The sequence below is a fragment of the Geotrypetes seraphini genome, chromosome 4 (genome assembly GCF_902459505.1).
Source record: "Geotrypetes seraphini chromosome 4, aGeoSer1.1, whole genome shotgun sequence".
NCBI classification, from domain to species: domain Eukaryota; kingdom Metazoa; phylum Chordata; class Amphibia; order Gymnophiona; family Dermophiidae; genus Geotrypetes; species Geotrypetes seraphini.
Genome location: NC_047087.1, coordinates 103,960,372 through 103,977,669, shown reverse-complemented (window position 1 = coordinate 103,977,669; position 17,298 = coordinate 103,960,372). Strand labels below are relative to the sequence as shown.

Genomic DNA, 17,298 nt, shown 5'->3' with positions numbered 1-17,298 from the left:
TGTCTTCCCCCCCCCAGAGCAAAGCTGTCTGTCCCCAGCATACCTCCCCTCAAAGCAGCCCCCTTTCCCTCTCCCTATCTCTCCATGGCCCCTACTGTCTCCTCCAAGAGCAAAGCTGTCTGTTCCCAGCACACCTCCCCCCCTCCAAAGCAGCCCCCTTTCCCTCTCCCTATCCATGGCCCCTTCTGTCTCCCCCCAGCACACCCCTGCCCCCAAAACAGCCCCCTTTCCCTCTGGCTCCCGGTATTGATCCCCTTCTTACCCTCCCTCCATCCCAGCGTCTTCTGGCCTGCTCCTCTTCAAAGCAGCCTGCGATCGTGGTGACCGGCTTTAGCGAACCTAGAAGGCCGCTCTCCAACTCGGTAGCACGTTCCCTCTGACGCGATCCCGTGCATCAGAGGGAGCGTGCTACTGAGGTTGGAGAGCGGCCTGCGAGGATCTTTAAAGCCGGCCATGATCCCAGGCTGCTCTGAAGAGGAGGATCAGCTGCGGCGGCGAGTGAGGGCGGAAGGTGTGTTCCCTGCCAAGGACACGGGCAGGGAGAGAGAGCACAGTCGCGCGCCTCCATCCCCTGCAAGCGCCGTGAGGTGTCAAATAGAATACTGCCACAGAAGCACACCTCACGGTGCCAGGAATCACGAATTTTCAAGAGCGCATGTGCGCTCTAAGCTTTGATTATTATAGATAATAATAATTAGTAGATTTTTTCTTCTGTGTTATCCTTTGGGCGTTTCATTCGATGGTGAGGCCTTCTTTTTCGCCTCAACCTTCAGCTTTCGATTTGGCTGTGGCAGTTTTTCCTTCCATGTCCCATCCTTTAACAGGTTTTTTTAAAGTGTGGCAGGTGCCAGTGCATGATTTCTCTCACCAGCCCACATTGAGACCTGTGTGCATTTTTTAACTTTTATAAACCCCTCCATTAAAAGCCACATTTTACAACGGCAACGACTCTTTGGTACCATGGAAGCATAGGTACCTTCTGCATCAGCTTCCAAAACATCAATGTCAAAGGCATCGGTATCGCCTGAGGTACCTGCATCAATACCAGTACTGCAGATTATAGCTCCTTCTAGTAAGCCAGCCAAAAAGTCACCAGCTTCCCAGACAGGGTCACAGGCCACTAAAGCATAGAGTTTAGTCATGCCAGCCAAACAAAGACCCTTCATGTGACTCGCTTCAACATCGAGGGTGCATCATCATTATTATCATTCTCTCTGGAGCAAGTCACAGCACCATTGGTACTGGCATCAAAGCCACATGTATCAGTACTTGAGTTCAAAGAGAAGCTCAATACTCTCTTTCATGCGGAGTATGGGGATATGATCAAGCTAGTTACCCCTATGTCAACTCTTCTGGTACTGGCCCAGCCTGAGCATCATGCCACACGAGATGCTGGTACCACCACTGCTCCATCATGTCTCTCGGCACTGGTAATCATCTAGCCATGCATCGAGGCATCGTACTACTAGACATTGCTCCAGTTCATCACAGCGTCACCACAAGTCATCAACCCATCGGACCTCTGGACACCGCTCCAGTTTACAGGATCAATCCTCTTCTTCACCTTGACGCGCTCATTCTGGCAAGTCTAGCAAGTACGCTTACAAATTGAAACATATCTCTCCTAAGCATGCAGAAAAACGTAAACAATCTGCTTCACCTTCCGCATTAGATTGATACCGAGCTAAGCACCAGCACCGCTCTCCCTCAATACCTGTGGACTCCGATCTTCATCTAGAATCCACCCATGGTGCTTCTCCTTCTACCACAGCAGCCTATGACTTTCCTGAGATGCATTCTCCTTGCAAGACTCTCATTACCCTTAGATCTCCAATTAATATGTAAATTTACCATTTAGACTATTGTACTGCATCTAGACTCTTTATTCGGTACTGTATTTAAACTTATTGTATGGTATTGAATTTGGACTCACTCTACTGTATTATATGTGAATTTATTGTATTGTATTAGTATTGTACTGTACTTGTTATTCGCTGAATGTCCAGCCTTCTTACAATGTAAACCGCCTAGAAGTCGCCTGACTATGGCGGTATAGAAAAATAAAGTTATTATTATATTATTATTATTATCTCCTTAGCCTATATGTTTTACTTGCTTCATAAAGCAAATGAGTAAGGACATGGCTGTTAAACTGGAAGCAGACTCTAAATATTCTGCTGAATTTATATAGAGACCATGGACTATAACAGGGATAGGCAATTCCGGTCCTCAAGAGCTGGAGCCAGATCAGGTTTTCAGAATCTCCACCATGAATATGTACAAGATGGATTTGCATGCACTGCCTCCTTGAGATGCAAATCTATCTCATGTATATTTATTGTGGATATCCTGAAAACCTGACCTGGCTCCGGCTCTCAAGGACCGGAATTGCCTACCCCTGGACTATAAACGTCCTCTTAAAGAACTTATTAAACTTCCTTTGCATGGAATCCTAAAGGAAACTCTTTGCAAAAATTGGGAGTCTCCTTATTCGTTTCCTGCAGCCCCTAGAAAGCTGGATTCTCAGTACAGAATCATTCCCAATCCGGGTTTTGATAAGCTTCAGCTTTCCCATCAGTCTTTAGTGGTGGAGTCCACACTAAAAAAAAGTCTGCTTCTTCTGAGTTCTACGCCACAGTTCCTCCAGGGTGAGAAGGCTGTACTATGGGCAGGTTTGGTAGACGTCTGTACCAACATTCCATGCTGGCAAATCGAGTCAACAATTATAACTTCTACTATGTTATCTCAAGCACTTGGTTAAACAAATACCTAAATATTACAAATATCTTCCATCGCATTGGAAGTTGGAATTCCAACACATGTTTAGCACCCTTACTCAATTAAGCCAACATATGATGCAGTCTGCTTATGACACTTTTGAATTATCCTCCAATTATGTATGTGGCCATGAGGACATTGGCATGGCTCAAAATTGCAGATATAGGCGTTAACCTCCAAGATTGGTTGGCCAATATCCCCTGTCTCAGAGATTAACTCTTTGGGGATACTATTGAGAATGCAACTCAAAAGCTGTCTGCACATGAAAAATCTTGGGATTCCTTACTTAAGCCTAAGCCCAAGTAATCCACTACCAGACCTTACAAACCCTCTTAACAGAGGCGTTACCCAGCAAAATCGTCTGCTTCTTCAAGACCACAACATAGACATCAATGTCCTCAAAAACCTCAGATGTCTGCACCTTATAAATCTTTTCGGTCTTTTTGACCAGTTACTAGAGAGCATAGTTTCCATTAATTTATATCTGACTCTTCTTCCCATCAGAGGTCATCTGCAACATTACTTTCACTGTTGGCAGTTAATCACCTCCAATCTCTGGGTTCTAGCATTCGAGAAGGTTACTCTTCATTGTCTCACTATCCCTCCAAATCATCCTCAAAGTTTTCTTCCAACACACTACAGTCCTCTCTTCTCCTTCAGGAAATCGATTCCCTACTCCTTCTCAATGCCATCGAGAAGGTTCCTTTGGACCAGCAGAATAAGGGGTTTTACTCCCATTATTTCCTTGTTCCAAAGATGACGGGAGGTCTTCTGCTGATATTAGACCTCAGAGCTCTCAACAAATTTCTTGTCAAAGAAAAGTTCCAGATGTTATCTCTAGCATCTCTATATCTCTTCTCACAATGATTAGCTATGCTCTCCGGACCTTAAGGAAGCTTACACTCATATTCCAATTCATTCAGCATCCTGGAAGTTCCTCAGATTTCATGTGGTACACCACCATTATCAATATAAAGTTCTACCTTTCGGCCTGGCATCTTTTCCCAGAGAATTCACCAAGTGCTTGGTAATAGTGGCAGCGGCTTTGAGGTCCCAGGGACTTCAAGTTTTCCCTTATCTGGACAACTAGCTCATCAAGAATCCTCTGTCTCAAGGGGTGCTCTATACTGTTTCTTCAGAATTTGGGGTTTGAGATCAGCTTTCCCAAATCGCAGCATCAACCATCTCAGAGACTCCAGTTTATAGGAGCTCTGCTTGACACAGTACAACTCAGGGCGTTCCTGCCTCAGGAGTGTCAGAACACCCTTATTCAACTTTGTCATCGTGTTATTCAGCTTCCATCGCTCTCAGCAAGGCACATGATAGTTCTTCTGGGACACATGGCATCTACGGTCCACATAACTCCTTTTGCCAGGCTTCTCTTACAGATCCCTCAGTGGTCTCTGGCTTCTCAGTGGTTGCAGGCTCTCGACCCACTTTCCCAGCACATTACAGTCACATTTTCTGTACGACAATTTCTTCAGTGGTGGATGCTCTCGTCCAGTCTTTCCAGAGGATTGCTGTTCCATACGAACTCTAATCAGAAGGTTCTCTCAACGGATTCTGGAGGCCGCATTATCGCAAGGATGTGCTGAGACTGGAGTCGGTGCAAAGAATGACCACCCGGATGGTCTCGGGACTCAAGGATCTACCATACGAAAAACGGCTTGACAAATTACAGCTATACTCGCTCGAGGAGCGCAGAGAGAGGGGGGACATGATCGAGACGTTCAAGTATCTTACGGGCCGCATCGAGGCGGAGGAAGATATCTTCTTTTTCAAGGGTCCCACGACAACAAGAGGGCATCCGTTGAAAATCAGGGGCGGGAAACTACGAGGTGACACCAGGAAATTCTTTTTCACTGAAAGAGTGGTTGATCGCTGGAATAGTCTTCCACTACAGGTGATTGAGGCCAGCAGCGTGCCTGATTTTAAGGCCAAATGGGATCGGCACATGGGATCTATTCACAGGGCAAAGGTAGGGGAGGGACATTAAGGTGGGCAGACTAGATGGGCCGTGGGCCCTTATCTGCCGTCTATTTCTATGTTTCTATTCGTCAACCAATGCTTAGGGAGCTCATCTGGATGGTCTACGCACTCAATAATAATAATAATAATAATTTTATTTCTTATATACCGCTATACCATAAGTTCAAAGCGGTTTACAACAAGTTTCATTCAATGAGAGTAAGAGATGTTTACAACAAGAAGTAAGAGGTGTATGAGATGTAAGGGGAACAGAAAAAGTACTTACTGGGATACAAATTGCAAATGGAAAAGAACCAAGATGGTTTGAATCAAAAGGAAGTATCTAGTCAGAGTCCACCAGGGATTGTCGCCATCATATAAATCTGTTGGAACTTCTACAAGATCTCCTTGTCCATACAAACAATCGAGTAGCGATGTACTATGTAAACAAGCAAGGAGGAACAGGGTCTCTCCTCCTTTGTCAAGAAGCTCAAAAGATTTGGAATTGGACAATTCTTCACAACATCTTCCTGAAAGCTGTTTACATTCAGGGGGAACAGAATTCTTTAACGGACAAAATAAGCTGCATACTTCAACCTCCTGAATGGACACTGAACTCAACAGCTCTCCATCCTATCTTCTTTCAATGGAGGATGCCTCAAGTAGACCTATTTGCGTCTCCCCATAACCACAAGCTTACCCTGCTTTTGCTCCAGACTATATTTGCCTCATCGTCTAGAAGCAGATGCTTTTCTCCTGGATTGGATGCACAAGTTCCTTTATGCATTTCCACCCTTTCCTCTTGTTTTTAAGACGCTTGTCTAGCTCAAACAGGAGTCTGCCACCATGATTCTGATAGCTCCTCGGTGGCCCAGACAACCATGGTTCTCCCTTCTACTTCAACTCAGCATCAAGGAGCCAATACCTCTGCCAATTTTTTCATCTCCTCTTACGCACAGTCACGGTTCTCTTCTAAATCCCAACCTGCACTCTTTGAACCTGACAGCTTGATATCTCTCGGGCTGACTTCAACTGACCTACAGTTCTCTGTCTGTCAGAGACATCTTGGATGCTTCCAGAAAACCAGCCACATGACATTTTTATACTAAAAAATGGACCCATTTTTCTGCCTGGTGCATTCTTCACCATCGGGAACCAAAATCCATCTTCAGTTTTGGATTACCTACTGCATTTGTCGCACTCTGGCTTCAAGTCCACTTCCATTAGAGTCCATCTCAGTGCAATCGCTGCTTTTCATCAACCAGTGAATGAAAAACCTCTCACTGCTCATCTGGTGGTTTCCAGATTCATGAAAGGTGTTTTCAATATCAAACCACTTCTCAAACTACTTCCAGTAGTTTGGGATCTTAATGTGGTACTTGCCAGACTGATGAAGCCTCAATTTGAACCAAGGTCTTCAGCTTATCTCAAATATCTTTTTTGGAAAGTGGTTTTCCTCATTTCTGTAACTTCTGCTCGCAAAGTCAGTGAACTTCAAGCATTAGTGGTGGATCCACCATTTACATACAGTATTCCATTATGATAAGATGGTGCTCCGCATTCATCCAAAGTTCTTACCAAAAGTTGCCACTGAGTTTCATCTCAATCAATCCATTGTTCTTCCAGTTTTTTTTCCCAAGCCTCATTCTCATCCTGGAGAAACAGCTCTTCATACTCTGGACTGCAAATGAGCATTAGCCTACTATTTGCAATGGACTAAATCACATAGATCATCTTCCCAGCTTTTTGTCTCCTTTGATCCTAACAAGTTGGGGCATCCTGTTTCCAAAAGGACAATTTCCAATTGATTGGCTGCTTGCATCTCGTTTTGTTATGCTCAGGCTGGGCTGCAACTGAAGAGTCATATCGCAGCCCATAAGGTTCGAGCTATGGCAGCTTTAGTGGCTTTTCTAGGCTCTACCCTATTGATAAAATCTGCAAAGCTGCTACTTGGTCCTCGGTTCATACTTTCACCTCTCATTACTGTCTGGAATCCCATTCCAGACGGGATGGACATTTCGGCCAAGCAGTATTACAAAATTTATTTTCCTAAAAGGCCAACTCTCCCACCATCCCATTCTGGTTTTTTGGAGGTCACCCACATGTGAGAATATGCTGCCTGCTTGTCTTGGGATAAAGAACCGTTGGCTTCTTAGCTGGCTTACTGAACTGAGGAGCCACGCGCCTACGTCGGGTAGGAAGGCACTCATACATGTGCAGTGCGGTCAGTCAGGAACTTTCTAAATTTCTTAAAAGTGCACAAATACTTTAGCAGCTGTCCATACCAGGGCTCTGTAGATGACGTCACCCACTTGTGAGAATATCTGCCTGCTGATCCTGGATAACACCTGTTACGGTAAGTAACTATGCTTTCAGAACTTTTGGGGAGTACAAGCAGACCAACCTTTTTCTTTTGTTTGTTTGGCTTTGTTTTTCATTTTCTGAGGTGAAAATCAGGAGCCTGATCAATACATAAGTTCAGAAAGTTTTCTAAACTGTTAGCAATTCTGTTTATTTACAGACTTCTCTTTTTATATTCAAGATTCACATTTCCTAACAGTTGTGTAACCTTTATGAATGGATAAATGGTATTTTTATAAGGTTTCTTAAGAATTATTCTAGATATCTTCTAGGCAGTTTTTTGTTTTCTTTTTCATTTTTGACTAAAAGACAGGAAGTGATGTTAAAAGAAGCAGCAATTTATTCTTCATCCATCCAATGTGTATAATTGTCTTTTTGTTTTGACAGTCGTGCTGAGCTAAGTGCTAAATTTAGGTTCTAATTAAAATGTCTAGTTCACACCACATCAAACACTGTTTTGGCTTTATGGCACTTTTTGTTGCTGCCATGTATAAGATTTTGCAGTATCTGTAATCTGCATAGAATTTACAGTGTATTAAGTTCTGGCAAAGGGTATTTTATGTGTATTCACTGTAGCCACTGGAATGGCACAGTTCCTGCTAGTGATTTGGCTTTGTAAAAGGGCATCTTACCTTGATATGAGAAATACTGTATGTACTTGAATATAAACCGTTCTGAATATAGACCAAGGTAACCTTTTCCCCCAAAAAAGGATGGAAAAAAAAGGGTGACTCGAATATAAACTGAGATTAGAAATTTGGGTAAATGAGTGTCATAAGTAAAGCCATAAGTAATCACTAATTTTTCAGTTGGGGCTGTTTCGAGTCCAAAAAAGCTGAAGGAGAGCTGCCAAATATCTTCCTGCTTGGGACCACGACACCAACCAAAGTTTCTGAACTTCTATTCCCACCAGAATACCTGGCCTCAGTCACACATGCAGAAAACCCCTTTTCAAACACAAACTCACAAATTAAAAGTACAGTACTATTGTACACAAATGAAATATCACTCTGCACACAGTACACCACAAAATAAATAGAAAAAAAATGCATTTCTTCCTGAACAGTTAAAATTATAAAAACAGAAATTTAAATTTTCAAAATTGACTATTTCAATCACTAAATTGAAAATAAAAACATTTTCCTTACCTTTTGTTATCTGGTGATTTTATTTTTCTGATCATCTTGCTCCCTCTTTGCTCTTAACTGTGTTTCCTGGGCCTCCTTATGCATTGCTATTTTCCCTCTGCTTCACATCTTGCACTACATCTATCTTTGGCACTGTTTTTCATATGCAGTTTTCTTCCATTTTTCTGCCTCCATCGCAAATCTATCTTTTCAGCTCTTCCCCTCCATCCATGTGCACCATCTCTTCCGCTTCCCTCCATCCATATGCACCATCTTTTTCTGCCTCTACCGTGAGCCACCATCTCCCTTCCTCTCCCATTCAGCATTCTCCCTCCCCACCCCCAGTTCCACCAAATTTTCTCTTCACCTGGTTCCAAAGCTCCCCTCACCATGAAAACTATAAAGTCACTATTAGCACAGGGAGTAATTCTCTTGAGCTGCCCAGGCAGCCTCCTCTGCACCATTCCATTGCTGCTGTCCGCCCAAGCAGAAACAGGAAGTTGCTTTGAAAGAGTTCCTATGAGCGTCAGGAGCAGCACAGAGCATTCAGCATGCCAGCCTGCACTAAAAACCGCTTCCACAGTTTTGTAAAAGGGGGGGGGAGTAAATTCATAAGTTCCTGAGCTCCAGTTCTTCCACTACTTTATTTTAAAAAGCCTAGGGAGATCTATTTTCAAAGTGACTTAAATCTGGCAAAAAGCTTGCTTGCTTGTACGTGGTGAGCATGTTGTTGGGGCAGTGGCTGACTTAGGAGAGGAGAGGTGAGGTCATGCGCATGCTTGCCCGGGATGACGGCTGGCTTGGATCGGGAGCCGGGAGGCGCTGACGGACGGCAGAGGCATCGGCCGAAGCAGGAGGGCAGCTGCACGGGGACTCCGAGGGAAGGAAACCACCACTTTGAAAGCGCTGCTGCACCCACAGGCAGGTACTCACCCCTGGGCCACCATTGCAAACTTTGGTTGTGGAACAAATCTTCTGAATTTGCATTAGGGCCTATGGGGAGCTTGGCTTTGATAAACAAGCGTTTTGGATTACGAGCATGCTCCTGGAACGGATTATGCTCGTAAACCAAGGTACCACTGTATATAGAGTCAGTATAAAAACAAGTGCAAAACGTGTGGGCAAAACATCCATCTTTGTCTCAGTGCAAACAGTTTCAAAATTGTCCCCTCCCACCAGCCCCCATATAAACACTGAATGTGCTTAGTAATTGAAGATCTTCATTAATATACAAAAGAGATATATAACTAAGGGAATAACAATTTTTTCTTTATTACCACCACCAGCTTGACATCAGTCACCAGAAATTTAGTGTCTTTGTCCTATACCAGCATTTTAGCATGGGTAACTGAATGAAGAAAAAAACATGCTTTCATTGTTTGCTTTCCCATCTTCAGAAGCCTGTTGGTTAGTAGCAGCAGTGCTTATAAACAATTAAGTTCATTAACTCATCCTAGAAAAAGTGCTACATACCTCATTGCTGAATATCACTAATGTCACCTTCGAAGTGCTCCCCTTGGGGAAACTAGACACCGACACTAGCGCCTAGTCGACCCTTGAAAACAATTTTAGAACCCCTTTCCTGGAATGGCCTCAGAGCTGTTGTCATATTACCTTTGATGTCCTGACAGTCAATAAAATGTCTTCCTTTCAATATTTCCTTTATCTTCGGGTAAAGAAAAGTCATTGGGGGCCAGATCAGGTGAGTAGGGAGGGTGTTTCAATACAGTTATTTGTTTACTGACTAAAAACTCTTTCACAGACAGTGCCATATGAGCTGGTGCATTATTATGATGCAAGAGCCATGAGTTGTTGGCAAAAAGTTCAGGTCGTTTTTGCCTTTTTCATGCAGCCTTTTAGCACTTCCACATAGAAAACTTGGTTAACTGTTTGTCCAGTTGGTACAAATTTATAATGAATAATTCCTCTGATATCAAAAAAGTTGACAACATCGTTTTGACCGGTGGACCTTTTTTGGTCATAGAGAATTGGCTGACTTCCATTGTGCACTTGTGAGGCTTTGTTTCAGGGTCGTATTGGTACATCCATGTTTCATCACGAGAGATAAGGCCCAAAACATCATCTTGCCTCTCCAAAAGGTCTTGGCAAACTTCGACTCTCCTTTACTTTTGTTTCAGTGAGCTCCTTCAGGACCATTTTTGCACATACCTTTCTCATGCCAAGATTTTCAGTTAAGAATTTCCTGTTTCTGTATTGATGTTTACTTGGTCTACTATGCTTCGGTCGATTATTTTGATGCACAATTCGATTAATTTTTGCAATGTTTTCATCTTTCTGCTCGTTAATGGCTGCCTTGAACTTTCTTCATCAGTGACACTTTCTTTTCCCTCAGTGAAACATTTAATCCATTTGTACACTGCTGTTTTCTTCATGGCATTATCCCCATAAACTTGGACTAACATGTCCCTGATTTCACTTCCACTCTTGTCAAGTTTAACAAGAAATTTAATGTTTGTTGTTCTAATTCAAGCTCTGACATTCTTGCGTTGGAACAGAAAAACATGCAACAACAATAATGAACGCCACTCATCAAGACATCGACACACATCGACATGAACACATTTGTAAGACACTGATATACCAAGGTTATGAAACCATACCGAGCTGTTTGTACAGTGCTGCTAATGTAAGTGTACAGTGGCAAGTTCATGATTTTAACTGTCAGTTCTCGTAAATTGTCTTGAAAAGTGCAAAACAAACTCTAAATTGAGTACTTCACCATGAAAATGTAGCAGACTGGAAATGGGCAATATATCAATACTAATATCAGGATCCTGCAAGGAATATTTCAGAGAGACTCCTTGTCACTTAATCCTTTAAGTATACTTTGTGTTAATGGATTTGCCCTTAATCCTAGAACTGGCAAAGGCACAAAAGTAGCATCACACCTGCTGCTGGTACATGATTTGAAGCTTTACAGTACTAGTGATCAAGATTTTCTAAACTGAGCTGTTCCAGTGCAATAGGTGTGTCATTCTGGACATGCGGGTTATCTCCCCACTCTTCACTCTTAATTTTTCTATGATCCTCCTACTTCACTGGGAGCTCTACTTTTACCTGCAGTTTTTCCCTTCTGCACATGAGCCAGAAGGAGTGTTTGTCTGCTCTCCCCTTGTTCTTAATGTATTCAATGTTTTCAACTTTTATTCTGATAGCTCCGTCTGCGCACAGAAGTAGACTGCAGTCTTCAGCTGACAGGCTGGTGGTACCTGTTAGCCTGCGTATGTCTTTTTTGGATCTTGGGGCTGTCCCTGCTTACCATCCCTTATCTACTGCTTAGCAGGGGTTTAAATGCAGACTGCTAGGTATCCGTAGGAGGCTCAGCAGTTTCTCGCAGGGTGCCGGCTGCGTTTTTCATCTCCCCTCCCCCTTCTGTCAGGGGGTGGAGAGTGTGCAGTCAGACACCGTGTCTGGCTGGCAGCTTGATCAATGTGGAAGAACCATTTTCAGCATGAGGCAGTGATTCTTTTCCTTTCTAGCTGCTGTAATGTGCTGAAGCAGGCTGCAGCACATTGTTAGCACAGGTCACAGTGAGTAAGGCTGTTACAGCCGACGAGGTGAATTGGGAGTGGGGAGGTCTGAAAAACAGGGTTTTTGAAGGTTTCTGCATTTTTTCCCTGTTTCCCCGCTTGAAAAATCCTAAATTTGCTTGGGGGGGGTTATTTTTTTTACTTTTAGGCACAAAAATTTTAATGGTTGCCATCTTGAATTTTTTGTGATCTTTTTTTCAAAAGTTCCCTGCACTTCCAAAACTTCATTTTTTGCCTCAAAACTGGTTGGTTAGGAGTTCCTGGGCTCTGCTACCCTAAATTCATGGCAAGATTATACAAATGTGCCTCAGGAGCGTCCTTGTACCACTGTGAAGGTGAAAGAAGGGTGGAAGATGGCTCGACAAGGGAAGAGGTCGAGTGGCACAAAGGGGATGGGAAAGGCTGGACCAGAGAGGCAGGAGCAACCAGCTTAACCTCTCCTCTGCACAATCAGACGATAAAAAGAGCAACTAGGCCGCTGGGGCAGCCTTTTCTGGTTTTGGGGCCTGGAAATAGTGACCATTCTGCGAGTAAGGATGCAGACGCCCTGCAGCCAAAGAAACGGAAAGTAGAGTCATCACAGTATGACTCAGTGCTCCTTGGTTTAAATGCCTTCTTGGACTTTTTGAAGGTTTATGGAAAGCCTTTCAGGAGAGCCGTGCTCCTGCGCAGTCCTGCTGTGCATCAGACTTGTCTTCTCAGGGCATAGCCTCCTAGGGTGCGACTTCTTCACTATCTGCCGCTGTTTAGGACTTGGGAAACCTATCTCCAGGGGATTCAGATGATGATGATTTTGCTGATCCCTTTTCTGTGGATACTTCTCCCATGTCAGGGGACCCGGAAACGTACGCCGCATCTTTAGATCCTAATTTGGCTATAGAATTTGTTATCTGGGATGATCCCATGGTTCTGCGTTTATTTAAGTCTGTCGCCTTACTAGTTTTATTTTGGAGTCTCTACATGAGTTGAATTTAGCTACTCAGCCAGCTCCTTCTACATCCTCCTCCCTTATATGTGGAGTGAGTGTTTAGTCCTTGGCATTTCTCTGGCATCCAGATATTAACATCTTGATCTTGGAACATTGGGATTCTCTGGAGGGGTCTCTCAAAATAGCGAAAGCCATGTCTAGGCCTGGCACAGGAGTTTCAGCAACTTTTTAGTCAGCCTAATGTGGAATCCTTGGTTGCCTAGATTACTAAGCGCACCTTCCTTCTGAGCGAAGGCAGCATTGTTCTCAAGGACATGCAGGACCGCCAAGTTGATGTAGATCTCTGGAGACTTTTCAAGCTTAGCCTCTCCCCTGCTGAAGCAAGTGACTAAACACTCAGCTAGCCTGGTGGGGCAGCCTTCTTTACTTTTGGAGCTTGGCATGGCTGCTAGTTCCATGCATCTGGCTTTGGACCCTCTGCAGCCTAAGAAATGCAAAGTTTCTTGGAATTTTTGAAATATTTCTGGAACAAGCTTCAAAAGCCAGCACCCTGATATGAACCTTCTGGACTCGGAGCAGTATGACTTTCCAGAAGGTGCTCTTAAAATAGCCAGAGCCATGTCAAGCTTGTATCCTCTGGCTTAGGAGTGTCAGCAGCTTTTAGGTCAGCCCAGGGTGAATTATTTGGTTGCACAGGTGACTAAACACACACATCTACCCAGTGAAAGTGATATGATTAGATTACCCACAGCTAGCCAAGAATAGCTGTGAGTAATCCACAGGAACGGGGCGAAAAAAAGATTGGTAGCTGCGGGGATGGGAACAAGGCCATTCACTACCTCTTGGAATGGTGAATGGCCTTGTCCCCACAGTAAAGTATCTGCTGCGCGTAGCCTTCATTGCGATCGTGCAGTCCAGCAGCCCCCTCCTGATCACCGCAGTCCGAGCATCTCTTCCTTTCATTGGGCCATCTCCTTCCATTCCCCCTCACCTTCGCTTGCACTTTTCAGAATCAAGGTTTTCTCCAAGTGGCCCAAATGCCATAGCCTTCTCACAAATCACAAGCATGACTGCCCTGAAACTTCTCTGGTGCGAGCCGCTCAGGCATAAACAGGAAGTTGCGTCAAAGGAGAAGTTTTGGGGCAGTCACTTACAACCTGTGAGTGGTGCCGAAGGCGAGGGGAGAGAGGAACAGACGCTGAAGGGAAATGGGGCAGAGGGAGCAGATGCCGCATGGAAATGGGATGAGAGAGAGAGAGGAACAGATGCTGGAAGGAAGTAGAGGGGAGAAGATGCCGAAGGGAAGTAGAGAGAGAGAGGGAGGAGCAGATGCTGGATGGAAGCCGAGAGGGGAACAGACGCTGAAGGGAACTGGAGAGAAAGGAGGAGGGGAGATAGGAACAGACTCCAAAGGGAAATGGGGAGGAGAGAGGGGGGAGCAGACACTGCATGGATGTGGAGAGGAGAGAGAGGGGAGCACATCACTGGATGGAAGGAGGGGATAAAGAAAAAGAGGCATATGCTGGATTTGGGGGAAAAGGATAAAGGTACTGAGATACTGGAAGGGATGAGGGAAAGAGGTGGCAAGCTGTAGGTAGGACACAATGAAAGGGAAATTGAGGACTGGAAAGTAGAGAAGGGGTAGAAAACAAATTGAGAAGGAAGAGCAGAAAAGGAAGGGAGAGGAGAGGGAGATACCAGAGCATTGGGGGAGGGGGAGGAGACAGATACCAGGTCAGGAAGGAGGAGAGAGATGCTAAAAATCACCTGAGGGAGGGAGTAAGAGATGGAAGGGAAGAAGACAGAGATGCCAGACTATGGGGAGAGCAGAGGGAAGAAGATGGATACCAGGTTATGGGGAGAGTGGAGGAAGGAAGATGGATGCCAGACCAATTGGGGGGGGGGGGGAGAGAGACAGACAGCTTCTGTTAGAGGCATAGAAATAGAGCAGATGCCATATGAAAGAGGCAGAGAGAAGGCAGAAAGTGAATGGAAGGAAGAGAATGACGAGAAGATAAGGAAAGCAGAAACCAGACAAGAAAGGTAGCACAAAATTTTTTATTTTCTATTTTTTTTTTTCTTTTTTAGGATAAAGTAGCATTGTAGCTGTGTTGATAAACATTTATAAACAAAGCCCTGCCAGCTGAAGATTTCTTCATCTAGTTCAGCAGCCAGAACTCTGATTTATAAAATGACAATTATACAGAATATTATTTCATTTTATACTTTAATAAAATAAGTTCAGTATAAAACAATTTGAGGCTTGTGCAGATGGGATCGGATGGTTTCCGGGGACGGGCCAGGGACAGGAACCAAGCTAGCGAGGATGGGGACAAAAGATATGCAGGCCTATTCTAGATCTTCAGCACATGAATACGGCTCTCAAGGATCTACACTTTTGCATGGAGACAGTGCGCTCGGTCATTGCAGCCAGGAAGAGTGTCTTGCCTCTCTGGATCTCCTATTTTTCCAGCCCACTGTAAATTCTTGGCGGTTTCACGTTCTGGAACAGCGTTACTAATTCTCAGCTGTGCCTTTTGGGCTGGCGATAGCGCCCTGGACCTTCACCAAGGTGATGGTGTTCATGGCAGCTTACCTGTGGAAAATGGGTCTCCAGGTTCACCCTTACTTAGACTGGCTGATCAGAGCGCCCTCATCCGAGGGACAGCGTACAGTGGAGCAGATGATCCAGATGCTGGAGGACCTGGGCTGGATTGTGAACTACAGAAAGAGCAATCTGACACCCCTGCAGTTGCTGGAATATCTTGGAGTCCTCTTCGACACGGCTGTGGGTTGCGTTTATGTACCAGAAGCTTTCAGGCAGAAACTGTGTGCCCAAATTTATTCCCTTCTGGAGCAGCTGGTTCCTTCGGCATTGGGCTATCTTCAATTCCTGGGGTCCACGGTTGCTACATTGGATGTAGTTCCTTGGGCGAGAGCGCACATGCACCTTCTTCAGTATGCCTTACTCTCTCGCTGGGCTCTGCATAGAGATGCCTTACAGGGCTATGTTCCTTGGATTCTTGGACTCTGGAAGCTTGGGCCAGCATGGACTGGTAGCTTCTCTCACAGTCGCTCTGCAGGGATGTGCCGTTGCAAATTGCCTCCTGCATCATGGTGATGACAGACGCCAGTCTTTGGGGCCGGGGAGCCCACTGCAATCATCCTGTTCAGGGTGTTGGATGCCCTCTCAGAGGAAATGGTCAACCAGTTGGAGTTGAGAGCCATTTGTCTGGCTATGATGCGATTGCAGAAGACTCAGTTGCCAGGGAAGGACCAAGAGCACCCTCTGGCTCAGAAAGCCCGCCTTTTTTTTTCTCTGGGCAGAATGTCATCTCCTAGCGCTAATGACAGTGCATGTAGCGGAAATCAACAATGTTCAAGCAGACTTCCGCAGCAGACGCTCTGGTTCCAGGTGAGTGGGCCCTGTCCGTAGTGACGTTCCAAGCCATTGTGCAGCACTGATGTCAGCCCCGATTCGACTTCATGGCCAGGGCAAGAAACAAGAAAACGGATTGCTTCAGTCAAAGATCTGAGCATGGAAGTGAGGGGCTTGATACTCTAGCGAAGCATAGGACAGTTTGGACCACTGAAGGAGTGTTTCTCCAAAACACAGACTGTATTGGGTCTGTTCTCCATGTTAATGAGAGCGTTTTTCTGGATTACAATATTTTATTGATATTTAATGACTTTTAATAAAAGTTCCTGCACTTTGTACATTCCTCTCTGCAGTCTCTGTTTTTTGTTTTTGGTGCTCATTATTCAGGAGGGACATAAGATTAAGGGCTCCTTTTATCAAGCCGCGCTAGCGGGGTTAACGCATGTGACTTCATCACGCGCTAACCACCGCGCTGGCCTAAAAACTACTGCCTGCTCAAGAGGAGGCGGTAGTGGCTAGCACGGCCGGTGGTTTAACACGCGCTATTACACGTGTTAAACAGCTAGCGCGGCTTGATAAAAGGAGCCCTAAGTTTCTCACCCCCCTCCAATCTATTCCTTGACTCCAATTCTCAGCTGTGCCTTTTGGGCTGGCGATAGCGTCCCGGACCTTCACCAAGGTGATGGTGTTCGTGGCAGTTTACCTGTGGAAAATGGGTCTCCAGGTTCACCCTTACTTAGATTGGCTGATCAGAGCGCCCTCATCCGAGGGACAGCGGAGATATGGTGGCGACATGAACTTATGAACTGGAAGATTCAGCTAAGTTTATTGATTCCTTAGCATTCCATCATTATTTTTACTATTTATCTTTAATTTATTGATGAACGGAGACATAGTGGTGATATGAATTTACGAACTTATGAATTTAAGAAGATTTAGTCCAATTGATTGATTGGTTTTTTTTATTATTCACTAATTTTTGATGATTTTTTGTGATCGATTTCAAACACACCCTATATCCCCCCTCCCCCCTTTTCTTCGTATGCTGGATGCACATTTGTACTTTATATTTATTTATTTAATGTTATCAGTCAAATGTTTTGAAATAAGGGTAAAAAAGACGTATTGAAAATAGTGTTTTAGCAGTAGGGAATCATTCATACCACATTAACAACAACTCTGGACATCACACCATCAATATCATAA

At 44.5% G+C, this 17,298-nt stretch overlaps 1 protein-coding gene across 4 annotated transcripts in view; it reads left to right on the top strand.

Moving 5' to 3' along the window:
* GSK3B (glycogen synthase kinase 3 beta) overlaps window positions 1–17,298 on the top strand; it is a 431,638-nt gene that overhangs the window by 328,737 nt on the left and 85,603 nt on the right. The gene's annotated exons all lie outside the window — the stretch shown is intronic.